Source organism: Capra hircus, chromosome 2 (assembly GCF_001704415.2).
Source record: "Capra hircus breed San Clemente chromosome 2, ASM170441v1, whole genome shotgun sequence".
NCBI classification, from domain to species: domain Eukaryota; kingdom Metazoa; phylum Chordata; class Mammalia; order Artiodactyla; family Bovidae; genus Capra; species Capra hircus.
The window spans coordinates 51052446-51067542 of record NC_030809.1 but is presented as its reverse complement, the minus strand read 5'-3'; the positions used below and the strand labels follow the sequence as shown (position 1 = coordinate 51067542).

At 39.8% G+C, this 15097-nt stretch overlaps 1 protein-coding gene across 3 annotated transcripts in view; it reads right to left on the bottom strand.

Moving 5' to 3' along the window:
* HECW2 (HECT, C2 and WW domain containing E3 ubiquitin protein ligase 2) overlaps positions 1-15097 on the bottom strand; it is a 451986-nt gene that overhangs the window by 181753 nt on the left and 255136 nt on the right. Inside the window, exon 1 of one of the 3 annotated variants that reach the window (XM_018061404.1) lies at positions 8070-8421. The exons of the other annotated variants lie outside the window; for them this stretch is intronic. The gene's annotated coding sequence lies outside the window, so the exon portion shown is untranslated. Of the gene's footprint in view, positions 1-8069; positions 8422-15097 lie in introns of those variants that run through there. 3 annotated transcript variants of the gene reach the window in all.

The window sequence follows — 15097 nt, the reverse complement described above, 5'->3', positions numbered from 1 at the left end:
TAATTATGATGATATAGCATTAAGTGAATATCAGTATTATACTGTTAAAATATACAAAGGAGGAAATAAAATTCTCAGCAAGGGATGCATAAAACCTTTTTTATAGAGATCTCTGTCTTTTCCAAAATAGAGAAAACCAAGGACAATATTGCTAAGTTCTATTACACTAACTTAACAAGGTCAATTTACTTAAACTCTCAATCTTTATAACAATAATTTTGTATTAATTCAATCACACTGATACGCCTAGTTGACATTCAACTCTGTTTATATCTTACAGTCTGTCACACCAATGCACAAAAAGATGAATTAGCTTTTCTCAGAACACATGATCAATTTCTTGCAAAGGTCTTTGAAACATATCAAACAAGATTTTTTCCTGATGAAGACTTTCAGAGCATTTCTAAATTAAAATTTATCTTTTTCCTCAGCTGAATCTTTTCCTATAGGAAACTCAAATTCCTTGATAATATATCAAATGAAAAAAATCACTAAAAGTTTCAGTTCAGTTCAGTTCAGTTCAGTCGCTCAGCCATGTCCGACTCTTTGCGACCCCATGAATCGCAGCACGCCAGGCCTCCCTGTCCATCATCATCTCCCGGAGTTCACTCAGACTCATGTCCATCGAGTCTGTGATGCCATCCAGCCATCTCATCCTCGGTCGTCCCCTTCTCCTACTGCCCTCAATCCCTTCCAGCATCAGAGTCTTTTCCAATGAGTCAACTCCTCGCATGAGGTGCCCAAAGTACTGGAGTTTCAGCTTCAGCATCATTCCTTCCAAAGAAATCCCAGGGTTGATCTCCTTTAGAATGGACTGGTTGGATCTCCTTGCAGTCCAAGGGACTCTCAAGAGTCTTCTCCAACACCACAGTTCAAAAGCATCAATTCTTCGACGCTCAGCCTTCTTCACAGTCCAACTCTCACATCCATACATGACCACAGGAAAAACCATAGCCTTGACTAGACGGACCTTAGTTGGCAAAGTAATGTCCCTGCTTTTGAATATGCTATCTAGGTTGGTCATAACTTTTCTTCCAAGGAGTAAGCGTCTTTTAATTTCATGGCTGCAGTCACCATCTGCGGTGATTTTGGAGCTCCAAAAAATAAAGTCTGACACTGTTTCCTCTGTTTCCCCATCTATTTCCCATGAAGTGATGGGACCGGATGCCATGATCTTTGTTTTCTGAATGTTGAGCTTTAAGCCAACTTTTTCACTCTTCTCTTTCACTTACATAAAATACTCTATTTTATTTGGCTATTATAAAAATTTATAATAAATATAATTGTTAAAAAAGAATATGCAATTTGTAATGGTTTTAGTCAATTTCATGTTAGAAATATAAGCAGGAATTAGGCACTCTGTGGGGCTTCCCTAGTGGCTCAGAGCATCTGCCTGCAATGTGGGAGACCTGAGTTCGATCCCTGGGTCAGGAAGATTCCCTGGAGAAGGAAATGGCAACCCACTCCAGTATTCTTGCCTGGAGAATCCCACGGACGGAGGAGCCTGGTGGGCTACAGTCCACGGGGTCACAAAGAGTAGGACATGACTGAGCGACTTTACTTTCACTTCACTTTCACTTTAGGCAGTCTGTAAAATTTGAGACTTAAAAGTGAAGTATACACTGCTGTCAGTACATAATTTCCCCCAACAGTTTGCGTGGCTATATTTCCTGCAGCAATTATACTTTTACAGTGAGAATGTAAGCCTAAACTCCTTTAAAGGGTCAAGCATGGTCAGCATATGGTATCTTGGTAAACACCTTGGCACAAGATCCACTTTAGGAATGTTATATAACAATGATACTGAAATACCACAATCCCCTTCCTGGTACTAAAGCTGACAGGTTAAAGCAAGACTTCCTATTATTAAAGAACTTTCATGAGAAACAGTAGGTAAATTATATTTTTCTAAAGGTCCGTAATTAGAGGCAAGATGATGACAGGCTAACAAAAGTTAGAAGGGAGACTTTAAGGTCTAAAAACAGAAAGAAAACAATTACAGAAGTGATGGTGGAAATGAAATTCAAAATTAATTCAACACATATTTACTGAAAGAAAGCTGAGCGCTAAAGAATTAATGCTTTTGAACTGTGGTGTGGGAGAAGACTCTTGAGAGTCCCTTGGACTGCAAGGAGATCCAACCAGTCCATCCTAAAGATCAGCCCTGGGTGTTCATTGGAAGGACTGATGTTGAAGCTGAGACTCTAATACTTTGGCCACCTGGTGTGGAAAGCTGACTCATTTGGAAAGACCCTGATGCTGGGAAAGATTGAGGGCCAGAGGAGAAGGGGACAACAGAGGATGAGATGGTTGGATGGCATCACTGACTCAATGGACATGGGTTTGGGTGGACTCCGGGAGTTGGTGCTGGACAGGGAGGCCTGGTGTGCTGTGGTTGATGGGGCTGCAAAGAGTTGGACACAACTGAGCTACTGAACTGAACTGATATCTACTGAGCAAACCCTTTCTGGCAGGCCGTATTCTAAGTGACAGGGATTTGAGGGGGAATAGGAGAGTCAAAGTCCCTGTCCTTGTGGAGACTGGTCCAGTGGGGAAAGAGAGGAATAATCAAACACAAAATAATGTGCATGCCAGGTAGTGTAGTAGATGTAATGCGAAGTCAGGTGGTGGTAACACGACTTGAAGAAATACAGCCAGGGAGCGGGAGGGGAGTGAGGTTGGCGGAAGAATACTATTTTCCATAGGCTGTTGAGGGAAACATTTGAACAGGGCCATGAATGAAGTGAGAATGTTTTCAACTGGGAAATGTGCAACAAAGGAAAATCCAAGCACCCTGAAACAAGACAAGCCCTCCATGTTCCCAGGAACAATAAAGCGATGCAGAGTGAATGATGAGGCAGAGAGTAGGAGAAGATGAGATAGGAGAGGTAGGCAGGGCCAGCTTACAGACATGAACAGTAATAAACACTAGAGAGCTTACCTTGCACTGGGCACTGTTCTACTGTGTTGCCTTATTAACTCATTGCAACCTCTAACAATCCTTTGAGGTATCATTACGAGATTTTTAACAATAGGGAAACTAAGGAATCAAATCCCTTATGATTATACAGTGGAAGTGAGAAATAGATTTAAGGGTCTAGATCTGATGGATAGACTGCCTGATGAACTATGGTATGAGGTTCGTGACATTGTACAGGAGACAGGGATCAAGACCATCCCCACGGAAAAGAAATGCAAAAAAGCAAAATGGCTGTCTGGGGAGGCCTTACAAATAGCTGTGAAAAGAAGAGAGGTGAAAAGCAAAGGAGAAAAGGAAAGATATAAGCATCTGAATGCAGAGTTCCAAAGAATAGCAAGAAGAGATAAGAAAGCCTTCTTCACTGATCAATGCAAAGAAATAGAGGAAAACAACAGAATGGGAAAGACTAGAGATCTCTTCAAGAAAATTAGAGATACCAAAGGAATATTTCATGCAAAGATGGGCTCGATAAAGGACAGAAATGGTCTGGACCTAACAGAAGCAGAAGATATTAAGAAGAGGTGGCAAGAATACATGGAAGAACGGTACAAAAAAGATCTTCATGACCCAGATAATCATGATGATGTGATCACTCATCTAGAGCCAGACATCTTGGAATGTGAAGTCAAGTGGGCCTTAGAAAGCATCACTACGAACAAAGCTAGTGGAGGTGATGGAATTCTAGTTGAGCTATTTCAAATCCTGAAAGATGATGCTGTGAAAGTATTGCACTCAATATGCCAGCAAATTTGGAAAACTCAGCAGTGGCCACAGAACTGGAAAAGGTCAGTTTTCATTCCAATCCCAAAGAAAGGCAATGCCAAAGAATGCTCAAACTACCACACAATTGCACTCATCTCACATGCTAGTAAAGTAATGCTCAAAATTCTCCAAGCCAGGCTTCAGCAATACATGAACTGTGAACTCCCTGATGTTCAAGCTGGTTTTAGAAAAGGCAGAGAAACCAGAGATCAAATTGCCAGCATCCACTGGATCATGGAAAAAGCAAGAGAGTTCCAGAAAAACATCTATTTCTGCTTTATTGACTATGTCAAAGCCTTTGACTGTGTGGATCACAATAAACTGTGGAAAATTCTGAAAGAGATGGGAATACCAGACCACCTGACCTGCCTCTTGAGAAATCTGTATGCAGGTCAGGAAGCAACAGTTAGAACTGGACATGGAACAACAGACTGGTTCCAAGTAGAAAAAGGAGTACGTCAAGGCAGTATATTGTCACCCTGCTTATTTAACTTATATGCAGAATACATCATGAGAAACGCTGGACTGGAAGAAGCACAAGCTGGAATCAAGATTGCCGGGAGAAATATCAATAACCTCAGATATGCAGATGACACCACCCTTATGGCAGAAAGTGAAGAGGAGCTAAGCTTCTTGATGAAAGTGAAAGAGGAGAGTGAAAAAGTTGGCTTAAAGCTCAACATTCAGAAAGTGAAGATCATGGCATCTGGTCCCATCACTTCCTGGAAAATAGATGGAGAAACAGTGAAAACAGTGTCAGACTTTATTTTTGGGGGCTCCAAAATCACTGCAGATGGTGACTGCAGCCATGAAATTAAAAGACGCTTACTCCTTGGAAGAAAAGTTATGACCAACCTAGACAGTATATTCAAAAGCAGAGACATTACTTTGCTGACTAAGGTCTGCCTAGTCAAGGCTATGGTTTTGCCTGTGGTCATGTATGGATGTGAGAGTTGGACTGTGAAGAAGGCTGAGCACTGAAGAATTGATGCTTTTCAACTGTGGTATTGGAAAAGACTCTTGAGAGTCCCTTGGACTGCAAGGAGATCCAACCAGTCCATTCTGAAGGAGATCAACCCTGGGATTTCTTTGGAAGGAATGATGCTAAAGCTGAAGCTCCAGTATTTGGCCACCTCATGCGAAGAGTTGACTCATTGGAAAAGACTCTGATGCTCGGAGAGATTGGGGGCAGGAGGAGAAGGGGACGACAGAGGATGAGATGGCTGGATGGCATCACAGACTCGATGGACGTGAGTCTGAGTGAACTCCGGGAGATGGTGGTGGACAGGGAGGCCTGGCATGCTGCGATTCATGGGGTCGGAAAGAGTCGGACACGGCTGAGCGACTGAACTGAACTGAAGGCACAAAGTTAAGAAATGCACTACAAATCCCAAAACTAGTACGTGCAGCATGAACCCAGGCTGTCTTGCTCCAGAAGCCACACTTCTCAATGTTATGCCACACCATCTATCTAGACCACAGTGAAGAGTCTGGATTTCACTTGGAGGATAATGGAAAGTCACTGAAGAATTCAAAGCAGGGAAGTGACATGATCTGCATCTAATAAAAAAAATCCTTCTGGCTACAGTGTACAGAGTACATTGTACAAGGATAGAGAGGATTGTGCACCAGTGACCCTGGGAGGTGACTCATCCGCCTCTAAACTCTCTCCAAGCCCAACCATCACCTTCACTAAGTCCACCATTCTCCTCCTTTCCCCTTTTTATTCAGACATCTCCTGAAAATCCAACTATCCCCACATTCAACCTTAATCAGCCAACACAGAAAATTCTGATTCTCCATCACTTAGTAATTCAATAAAACCCTTAATGCAGCATATTTAATATGTCACTAGCAGTTAGTCCACAAGGACCCTCTATTCACCAACAGAAGTTTTTTTTTTTTTTTTTTTAGGTACCTACCATTTATTACAGGTGCAATGAAAGTAGTATACTGCTTGTTAACCGTGTTACCAGACTGTGGCTGCTAGGTGATGCTAAGATCCTAGAACTTCATAAAATAGCAGACCTAAGTTTAAAGTGCATTTTTCCCATTTACTGTATGACCTTGGGCAAGTCTTAAAATTGCAAATACTCCATTTCTTTCTTCCATAAAATGATAGGACCATTCCTAGCTCAGAACTCTGTAGGGAGGACATATGTATAGAATGTGAAACTGGTACATACTAGGAGCCACATGTCTAGGTTTCTAAATCTATTTCATCCTTTTTAAAAAGAGCTATGTCTTTAATACTCAGAAAGCACAATTTCCCAACTTTATTTAGTTTTAACTTTTTAAATGTATTTCCTTTAAAGAAACTATTTTATTCTGATTTTTCAAAAATACACTTAAAGCAAAAAAGCATACTTATTTATATGTTTTTGGAAATTTTTCTTTCTTAGGCAAAGGATGCCAAATAATCAGGCAAAGCAAAAGTACAGTGATATTAATAGCACATTATGCCATGTACTATGCCATGGAGCACATTCTCCCACATAGAGTATCTGCTTAGTTCTTGGACAGAGAGTCACTCAAAGCTGAAAGCTCTTTCAATGAACTTTAAGCCTGGCTTTAAAAAAAGTCAGGTAGGGACTTCCCTGGTGGTCCAGTGGCTAATACTCTGTACTCTCAATGCAAGGGGTCTATGTTTGATCTCTGATCAGGGAACTAGTTCCCACAGGCTACAACTAAAAGACCCAGCACAGCCAATTAAGTATTAAAAAGAAAGAAAGAAAGAAACAAACAGGCAGAGGCACCCTCATCTCTATACACAGTAAATCCAAGACTGAATACAGTTTCAACTTAGGAATCTCTGTCACCCACTGTGTGCCTAAAAAGTCACCAGAAATCACACTGTTTTGACTACATATCCTCCTTTTCTTTCCTCTGATTATTTTTTATGAATACACTAAGCTCTCACTCATAGATAATTCCTTCTAATACTAAATGAAGTTTAAAAGCAAACTCTAGATCCTCCAGGATGTCTCTTTTACACCGGACATGATAACTGAAGATCCTGGGAAATGTACCACCATAAAATATAACGTTTAGTACCAAACCATCCTTTGGTTCAGGGTAAATTACTACTTTGATCTTAAGAAGCTCAGTAAAAAGAACTTATAATAAGGACTGGAAACTGTAATAGATAACTTTATTTAAAGAAGGCTATTGCCCTTATTGAAGTGAACCAGATACTTGTCGGAGTTAATCCAAACGAGTTCTGAAAATATAAATTAGAAACATGTGGGAGCAATCTTTCTGGAACAGTTACTGCTACTGATTCTAAAGAATAATTTTGAGGAAGGGGCTACTCCCTTGGGTCCTGCCCCAAAATGGCTTTATCAGAAGACTGATAACCTTCCCAGAAATTAGATTGCTCACCTGAATCTTTACTACATCATCAATTTCCTTTTCATTAAACTGAGCATGTTATTCAATAAGGATGCTCCTGGCATTCTAGAGGATAATTCTTCATAAGTATCTGTCCAGTACATTATAGAAATAGTTAAGGATCCCTGGCTCTCAGGCACTAAATGCTAAGTATGCTATATGGCAATAAAAAATAACATCCCCAACCCCTTTGAGAGCCATTTTTGGTACATAGCCAAAAAAATAAATTTTTTCATTTGAAAAAATTAAAATAGAATTGAAATTTTGCCCTGCCTTCATTTCAGTTTCTAAACAATTAAAGCAGATTCAGAAGGTCTATAGAAAACTGGGCCAGTCTGCCACAGATGCCACAAGAAAATATTTTTTAAAAACATGGTTTTATTCTTGAGTTAAAATTTTCTTGTAATATTGTTAAATCATTACTCTCTAGAATGTGAATTCATATGAATGCTTTCCCACAAAAATATTACATTACAAATCAATCGGTTTCAACATCTCATTCCCAAAGAGTTTTTAGATCCATCAAAAACACTATTATTCCAGAGGCAGATGACCGGTCATGAAATCTATTTTGACTCAGTCTAATGCCATTTTCAAAGCATTCTTGTAGGTAGAACCTGTACTTAACATCCCAGTAAAATAATTCATATAAAACCAGTGAAACTCTAGGAAATTCACATTGAGGGGACTGTATAAATGTATGTAAAAGTTTCCCAAAAGCTTTAATCCCAGCACTGGTCTCTTATGTTGAGATGTCAAATGACTAAATGTGATAAGTGCACCAGATAATTTGTTAATAATTGTTCCTAACCAAGCTGAGAGCAGACAGTATTAAGAATTTTTCAAAAAGAAAGGCAGAGAGAACTGTAAATCCCAAGCAGTTGGACATGGAAATCAGAGAGTGGAATTCATTTCATAGAACTTTCTAATACCTTACCTCAAAAAATTCCAAAGAGTTCATCTCTGCTTTCACCAGGGCAGACTCCATCATTTCAAATCAGATTTAGGAAGCAGCAGGAAGAAACATTTCATTTTCCTTAAAACAATGCACCTAGCCTACCCATTGGCAATTTCATTCATAGGAGTGGCCAGAACCGAAGTCTAAGAGGGTCTGGAGTCCTAATGTGGTGGGGAGAGAGCTGCAGGTCCACTCCTGAAGCTCTCGCTGCTCTTCTTCCCCCGAAGTTCTAGAAATGAAATACTGAGCGGGACTCAGGCAGGCCGCTAAGGAGACTTCTGTCCAGCTATGAACTGAGAGCTGCCACTGCCTTTCATCAAGACTTATCACTGTTCAGGCGTCCAAAGTGAAAAAACAATCATGAACCAGTGTCCCGGAGGCTGAGGCAGCCGTGGCCACACCCCTGTCAAGCACAGGATACAATCGCCCCATCCTCCCCTCACTTCCTTCCTTTGCTTTTCCATGGGAGAATTCCAAAGAGTTCTGTGGGTATACACACACACACACACACACACACACACACACACACACACACACACACACACACACACACACACACTCGCGCACTCAGTGGCCTGATGTCAATAAGCTGTTATCACAGAGAGGGGGGTTTCTGTTTGATTTACTCTGAAAAGAGTGGCCACTATATTGGGAACTCTAATTTACTGTTATCATTAAGCAGATACAGCCTTCATTTAAGTTACTGAAATAGGCTCACAGCATCCTAGCCAATCCAGAATGGAGTTTGTGGATTTGTGATTTCAAATTGTAAACAAGTACTAAAACTTTTTCATATATCAAGTTGCTTTCATGAAAACCCCTAAATGTGGTTATCAATCCAGAGGTTATTTTCAGACCCTATTTCTAAAGCAAAAATAGATACAGTCACCAATTTAGCTGATGCTGCTATCTTACCCTAGGAAGCAGTTGTGGTGGGAGACTCTCTAGTCAGATGTGTTGTTCTTCAGTGGAGAAATGGGCTTCATAAAACTGTGTGCCCACTGGGCGGTTGTTGCAGCTTTGAAGTAGTGGCTGAATTGGGTGAATGCAATCAAAGGCTACAAGACCATCTCTTTCCAGCAAAACTTCCAGGAAAGCAAGATGAGATGCCTCATTTGTCACATGCTTTGCTGTGAAGTGGGCCAGACTAGATTTAAGCTCCATGCTACATTTGGTGGCTGTAATTTCCTTTCTACTGAGACTTAGTTTGCCATGAAGCTTCAGAACTTTGGACTGTTTCTGGAATAGACTGAGTGATCACAGCAAGCTTGGCATTCCAGAACCACTACCACCCTGCCCAGGCTCTACTGGACATGCAAACCCAGTCACATCTTAAGACAAATCATTGTGGACTTCTGGGTGTGTCCTAGCAATAATAGCAAGCAGGTATGGAATGCCTACTCTGTACCAGGAACCATAGTAAATGCTTTAAAAAATAGTCTCTAATGAATGCTCTAAACCATGCTCTAAAACTGAGGTCAACGGTGATATTAGGTCCATTTTACAGATGAGGAAGGGCATTCCTGGTGGCTCTGATGGTAAAGAATCTGCCTGCAATGCAGGAGACCAAGGTTCAATCTCTGGGTCAGGGAAGACCCCTGGAAAAGGGAATGGCTAACCACTCCAGTATTCCTGCCTGGAGAATTCCATGAACAGAGAAGACTGACGGGCTACAGTCATGGGGTTGAAAAGAGCTGGACACAACTGAAGTGACTACCTCTTCACTTTTCACAGATGAGGAAACTGAGACTTACAGAGAAGAAGTGGTAACAGCCAGGATTAAAGTCAGATCTGAACAGACCCAAACCCAAGCTTTTACAATACACCGCCTCCCTCAAATAACACTGTGAAAATGCCAGTGTCCTCACTGATTAATAGGTGGCCAACAGGCCCAAGGCAGCCTCAGTCACCATTAGGAGATTAGAAAAAGTAAGCTAGAAAAGATGAATATGTTTCCTATTGTTGGCATGAAAGATGGCTACAGCCTATGAACAAGTCTTCTCAACAATGTCAGCACTTTTGTTTTCATCCCAAGTCTGTTTAACCCTTACCTCCACTCACTCTCAGGTCCCTGGACCCACCTGATGCTCCCATCACTCTGGCCTTCTAAGCCATTATTCTTTGCCTTCCCAATATTGTAACATTTGCCAGATATGCCACTTTAGCTGAACTCTAGGTTCTGGTCCATCCATGTGTCACCGACATTCATGGGTGACAGGTTATTTTCCTATGTAAAGGAAATCTTCTTCCTCACAGCACAAGCCTTTGTCATAATGGAATATAGATTTCCTCAAGTTGATCAAGAAAGGAACTTATAGAATGGAGCAAGGGAGATAAGATGACTGTTACAGCTTAGTCTTAAGGCCATCACACACACTCTTTCATAGCCAGTACCTCTTCACTCACAGTAATTTACTGTAACAAGAAGATACAACCAAAGGAGAATAGTGTTAGACCTTGAAAGTTACATATGCCATTCTTTCCTCACCACACCTTTGAAGAAAACACCAAAAAAAAAAAAGCAACAAATAAAATGGTAAAGCATATTAATGTCAATTTTGAATCCATATAATACCTTAGCATTTTTGCCTGTTATGTTATCACATGGCACCAGGCACTGGGAAACATATGTGAACAAGGCAAACATAGCTCCTGCTCTTTCTTGCAGAGCTTCTATTTTAGAAAGAGAGAGAAACATAAAATAACAAACATAAATTCTTTAGTTGTTATTATGATACATGCTACTAAGGCAAAAGAGAAGGTGGTAAGGAAATGGCTGAGCTGAGGACATGACCCAGGTCAGAGAATAAGAGAAAGCTTCCTCAAGGAGTTGGTGTGTGGACTAAATCTTGAAGGATGACTAGGAATGGGAGAGGGGATGGAAGAAGAGAGAGAGCTCTTTCCAGATAGTCAAGAGTTGTGTAGAGGCCGTCAGATGGGAAGCAACATGACCTTTTCTTTTTCTGCAAATTGTTTATTCACTTATTTTCTCCTTTTTTCCCCCAAGCTTTAAACTTTTTATTTTGTATTGGGGTATAGCCAGTTAATAATGTTGTGGTAGTTTCAGGTGAGCAGCAAAGGAACTCAGCCATACATATATGTGAGCTTAGTCGCTCAGTTGTGTCCGACTCTTTGTGACCCCATGGACTATAGCCAACCAGGCTCCTCTGTCCATAGGGATTCCCCAGGCAAGAATACTGGAGGGGGTTGACATGCCCTCCTCCAAGGGATTTTCCCGACCCAGGGATCGGACCCAGGTCTCCCGCATTGCAGGCAGATTCTTTACCATCTGAGCCACCAGGAAAGCCCCAGCCATACATATATATGTATCCATTTCCCCCTGCAAACCCTCCTCCCACCAGGCTGGCACATAACATTGAGCAGAGTTCCATGTGCTATACAATAGGTCCTTGTTGGCTATCCATTTTAAATATAGCAGTGTGTACATGAACTTCCCAGAGTCTCTATGCCTCCCCATCCCCACCCTTACAACCATAAATTCATTTTGAAGTCTGTGAGTCTCTTTCTGTTTTGTAAGAAACTTTTTAGATGCCACATACAAGGGATGTCACATGATATCTCTCCTTCTTTGTCTGACTTACTTCCCTCAGCATGACACTCTCTAGGTCTATCCAACAACATGACCTTTTCAAAGACTGAAGGAAGACCAATATGACTAGAGCACATAGGATGGGGGAAAGATGAGGCCATGGAAAGAGAACAGATTGGACATTTTCAGCATCAGTGTATAGGGAGAGAAAAGGAACCTTAAGAATAAGGGAATGGAAACTGTCCCTTTCCTCTTTCCTAAGCTCTCATTCTGAAAGGCCAATTGATGATCACAGTTCTCAGCATTCTAAGCAAGGATGCTGTGGGTGGAACTGTGATTCGTGGCTGCTGAATGCATTAACCACATAAATTAAATTAAGTGATTAAAGGCATTACTTAACTAAAGTAGCTTACTTCCCCAAAGTTCACAGAATATTTATTAAAAGTAAAGTAGAGAAGAGCAAAACACAATTCTCAGATTATAATACAAATTGGCAATGGAAAAATTCAACAGTGTCTCTGCCAGCTATCTTTATGCTGGCACCAAAGCACAAAACAGAATTCAGGTTAGCACATCAGGAAGCAACAACCCCTTTCCTGAAAAGCCCATTATGATTTTCCTTTGTGTTTATGCCTTTTGCATGCCTGAGTCCGACATCACTCATATGCATTATTGAAGTCTTGCAGCAAGTGTCTGCTATCTGCTACAATTTGAACTGCCTGCTTTCTCGTCAACATTGTGTTCATAAAGCAGCCAGATAAATGCTCATTTCATCATCATTCTGTTTTCCGATTCCCAAAATCTTCCAATGGAAATACACATTGGCTTGTGTATAAATCAGAAAGCTTTTGAAAATAAATTTTAAAGTGAGACAGCTGCTAAAAGATCAGAGGGAGAACCCTCAAATCTAAACTCAAGTAGACATGTATATGAAACATGTTTTCATATATATATTTTTTTAATTTAGCTTAGAAATTGGTAGCAATAAAATACAATAAAAATAATAATAGCTATCATCTGTTATCTATTAAGAAACTTCTCTGTGCCAGGCACACACTCTCTCATTTAATCCTCAAAATAATCTGGAATTGTCACTACAATCCCTATTTCACAAATTAAATGGGGGATAGATTGAATTACTTGCTGTTATTTACATAGCAAGAAACCAGCTGAATTTCAAAGCTAGGGTTTACATGACATCAAAGCTTATCCACACATTCTGCACTGCTATATAATTCCCAGAAATAACTACCTACCACTCACCAGTGCCAAGAACTGTGCTGATATTTCAGAATCATTAACTGATAAGAGTTCTCCCAGCAATTCTGAGAGGTGTTGCTATCCCTAATACGAGGAAACAGTTTGGAGAGGTGGAGTAATTTGATCAGGGCACACATGGCAAGGTTGAAAGGCTCAAAGGAAGATTTTTCAATAACCTGCATAATTTCACATCCACAACATTCCTGGGTTACTCACAGTTCAGTAAAGGTAAGTATGGGCCTGTTACTTTCTTAGGGTTTTGCAGTTTTACCTGGGAAATTATCATTATGCTTAGGAAAAGAGTAAAGTCCCCAAAGAACTGATTTTCTTATCCTAAATGAATAAGGAAATCTCTTTATCAATGCCCATTCAAGTCAAAATACAAGGATTCTGATTCTCTGCTTTCATAAACAAGAATAAATGACCCTTACTTTTCTGACAAATACACACACACAGTATAATGTGCCTAAAACTCTGAAAGGCATAAACAAATAAGTGTTTCTTCAAAAAAAAAAAAAAGTCATTTCCACTAATGAACTAAAGATATAGCTACAGTGGAATCTCTTTTATTTGACTGATGTGTATTTTGGAGCACTAAGAATATACTTTTTTTCCATATGGGTGAATTTGGTAATAACACCTAAAAATGTAGTATTTTTCCTTATCAATATATTTTGTATTAAGTTCAGATTAATGTAAAGACAAGTGTTTTTAAAATAAATATTAACATATTATATACAATTATATACAATCCCATAAGTCTCATTCAATTCATAATAACCAGTTAATTACATGCTTACTGGATTCTGTTGCTATGCTAGTTCTTATTCCAAATAAAATTGTATTATTACAAAGCAAGGTGAATTAAAGAATAGATTTTAGGCATGTAAGCTCTGAAAATAAAATGAAAAAGATGCAATTACTACAACAGAGAGGGATGCAGAATTATTATATTCATGTGTGTTGTGTGTTTCTGTCTATAAAATGAGAACATACGCTTTTTCAATAAGGCTTTGTTAATGCTTGCAATTGGAGGACGGCGTGGCAATCCACTCCAGTATTCTTGCCTGGAGAATCCCATGGACAGAGAAGCCTGGTGGGCTACAGTCCATAGGGTCACACAGAGTCGGACACACTAAGCAAGTAACACACACACACACACACACACACACACACACACACACACACACTTGAGATAGCAATGAATCCGATAATATCCTGGAGATTCTCTGCTGAAAGCACCTATATAGAGACTCCAATATATTCACATTAGTGGACATTTCAGAATTGGCATTTTAATATATCACCATAGTGTATGATAATGCAGACTCTAACACACAGATTTCCAAAAACCCTGAAAGAGTACAACTCAAATTCCATTGTGTACTAGAATCACCTGGTGAGGCTCATGTTTAAACTTCAGACTAAATTTCACAGAGCAAATCAGAGAAATTCTGATTCAGTGGACATAGGATGTTAGGAGTCTTCATTGTTACACCATTACTTGAGCTAACTCTGGTACCAGTGGTCCTTAAACCACACTGACCTGTAATCTCAAAATCAAATAGACCGTGTATGTGTATGTGTATGTGTATGTGTATGTGTATGTGAGGTATACATGTATGTAAATGTCACGTTTGATTTTGTGAATTTGTTTTAGTTAAAAACTCAAAAAGAAATATGCTTCTTTGTACCTTTGCAGTGTTCCCTACCCTAACAATCCTCATGTTAATTATTTCCAATCCATCTTAAGAGGAAAACTATATACAAAGAAGACAAACAAGTACAGGGAAAATGAAGAGACAGGAAGGGACACTAACATGAGAAAAAAAAGTTTTTGTCTGCATTCAAATCTAGAACAGTGTTCCTCAAAATATGGGCCATGGGTCAGCACTGGCTCATAAGCTGGCTGTTAATGACCTCAGAAAAGTACAGAAATCACATATGAGCCTTCAGAAGCTTTTACAGAAATTTGTCAAGAGTAATTTTAAGTCTGTTCAATACAATAATAAAAACGTGGGCTTATATTTTGTGGATCTTATTTTTTACTCCATTTCATTCTTTTAGATTTTTATTCTATTTTACAAATGATCAGTGTCTGTGATAGATCTGACTAACCACAGGTAATTTGAGAAACTCTGGTAAACTCTAGATGGAAGAATCGGTCATGTTTGGGAGCCTCCTAGCCCAGGGTTTG